We start from the raw sequence: 2,648 nt of genomic DNA on the forward strand, positions 1-2,648 counted from the left end.
GGGACACGTGTCTACCTGTGTTTGCGTGGATGTGGTGTAGACTGACAAGAGATCTTTGAAGAAATTGGTATTTAGAGGTCCAGAGAGACATATATATATATATATATATATATATATATATATATATATATATATACAGTGCCTTGCAGAAAGGGGTATGCCTTGAGAGAAGTACAGGCGGTCTTGAGGACTTTATGAGAGAGAGATTGCTTCCTGCTGAGGAGTTCAGGAAATGTTTCACTGAGGACCTTTAAACTGGGTCATATGATGTGTGGGATTTGGACTTGGGGGACCTGGGGCCTTGGTGGGAAGAAGTGGGTACTCAATTCAGAGGAGTGGAATGAGCAGAGACAGGGAGATGAAGGCAAGGTACGTGTGGGAATAGGATTTCAAAGTCTATAGTAAGGGCTCTGTGGATACGAGTGACTTTGGAGACTGTTATGTGAGCTGCACAGGAGACAGAGCATTCTCTCCCCCTCACTGCCACTCTGGTCACTTATTTTCCAGAATGATTGGTATGTTTTCTCATTGATAACTTTTATTCAGGCTCGTGCAAAAATTTTTATATCTACTTCTTTGTGAACTTTCATCGTTGCTGCATTTATTAGAAGTCTGAACAGTGTTTGTGAGTTCACTTGAACATGATGGCTTGAGGGAGGGTTGTGCCCTCTGAGATTATTGGGCAGATTAAGAACATTTCTTCCAGTTATCTCTTTCATGTGACCAAACTTTGTCTAAAATAAAACCAACTTGTTTCTTGTGGCTTTCTTCCAGGTTTGTTTTTTGAAACATTTGGTTGGTTTTGTTTGTTTCGTAGGGCCTTTTTTTTTTTTTTTTTTTTTTTTTTTTTAATAAAGCACTTCTTTGGTTTCAGACTTTTTATTTATTTATTTTTTAAGGGAGAGCGCGAACACAGTCCCCCACTGCCACAAATTATGCAGTCAAGCTTCCCAAACTTGGGGAAATCGCAGGGGTCAGCACATCCGAGTGCAACGGATAAGCCTCGCCCTGGGAGAACCACCTTCATGATCATGGTATCTCCCCTGCCAGGTAAGTATATTTTTGTTTGCCTTACAGTTTATCTGTTCCTTTGTCTTCCCATGTGTGTGCTACAATTTTGCCTGTAGTTCTGACTTGTAGGCTGTATAGTTTAGCATAATTGCTAGCAGATACTCTGCAATTAGAGTATTTTGCCTGTTGGGGATGGATAGATTGCTCAAACCAGGAAAATGTACATAGGAGCTAACCTGTCAAGGCATACTGTTGCCCACGAAGTATTTAGGTCCTGTTGACAACCTTCATGTAGCCTTCAATAGGCCCAATCTGAATTTAGAAATCAATATATGAAAAGTTTTAAGGTAAATAATAAATGTGCAAACCTCAACTTAGTAAACGACTCCATCTTTTTCTGTTAACTGTGAGAATATTTGAAATGAAAAGAGAAAGTAATCTCTGAAGTTTTTTCAAGGCTTTCCAGAAAAACCAGTAGAAGAAAAAAACATGTAATAGGAACTCTAATGATATCACAGGGAGGCCACAGTCAGGCTCTATCAATCTGTTTCTGGATGGAGAACCACTGTGAGCATTAAAGTGGGTTGGGTATGCCTTCCGAGCAAGGGTGGTGACCTCCTCCACAGGAGTTTTATTATAGAATTCAGAGAGTTTGGCTAGAGCAGTAAACTATCATAGCACATTTCTTGTCCCTTTCTATTGTGGGTGAAATATGCCTAACATAAAATTTAGTACTTTAACAATTTTTACATCTACAATTCAGTGGCATTAAGTACAGTCCCAGTGCTGTATAACATCACCACTATCTATTTCTAGAACACCTTCATCATCAAATAGAAAATTTATACCCATAACCATTAAATAATAACTCCCCAATCCTCCCTTCCTCTAGCCTAGGGGTGGGCAAACTTTTTGACTCGAGTGCCACAATGGGTTCTTAAACTGGACCGGAGGGCCGGAACAAAAGCATGGATGGAGTGTTTGTGTGAACTAATATAAATTCAAAGTAAACATCATTACATAAAAGGGTACGGTCTTTTTTTTTTTTTAGTTTTATTCATTTCAAACGGGCCGGATCCGGCCCGCGGGCCGTAGTTTGCCCACAGCTGCTCTAGCCCCTGATAACCTCTATTTTGGGTATGGGTAGGAAGTGGTATCTTATTACAGTTTCTGACTCTATGAATTTGACTATTCTAGGTACCTCAGATAAGTGGAATCATATAATGTTTGTCCTTTTGTGTCTGGCTTATTTCATTTAGCATAATGTCATCAGGTTTATCTACATTGTACTATTTTCAGAACTTCATTCTTTTTTGAAGCTGAATAAATTCTGTTATATGTTATACTAGAGGCCCAGTGCATGAAATTTGTGCACGGGGGGGAGGGGGGCTCCTCAGCCTGGCTTGCAGTTAGACATCCATCTCGCAACCCAGGACCACTGGCCCCTAACTGCTCCCCTGCCTGCCTGCCTAATCACCCCTAACCACCTCTGCCTGCCTGCCTAATCACCCCTAACTGCTCTCCCCTGCCAGCCTGATCGCCCCTAACTGCTCCCCTGCCTGCCTGATCACCCTTAATGACCTCTGCCTGCCTTCCTGATCGCCCCTAACTGCTCTCCCCTGCTGGCCTGATCACCC

General features: G+C 41.7%; 1 non-coding gene across 1 annotated transcript; it reads right to left on the reverse strand.

Moving 5' to 3' along the window:
- Positions 1 to 895: 895 nt before the first annotated feature.
- On the reverse strand, positions 896 to 1,058 carry LOC138993561 (U1 spliceosomal RNA). Its single transcript, XR_011468288.1, has one exon. It is a non-coding gene; the product is annotated as a U1 spliceosomal RNA (small nuclear RNA).
- Between the last annotated feature and the right edge of the window lie 1,590 nt (positions 1,059 to 2,648).

This window comes from Myotis yumanensis, unplaced genomic scaffold (assembly GCF_028538775.1).
Source record: "Myotis yumanensis isolate MYYU_CA2020_CCGP unplaced genomic scaffold, mMyoYum1.0.hap1 SCAF_15, whole genome shotgun sequence".
Taxonomy (NCBI): Eukaryota; Metazoa; Chordata; class Mammalia; order Chiroptera; family Vespertilionidae; genus Myotis; species Myotis yumanensis.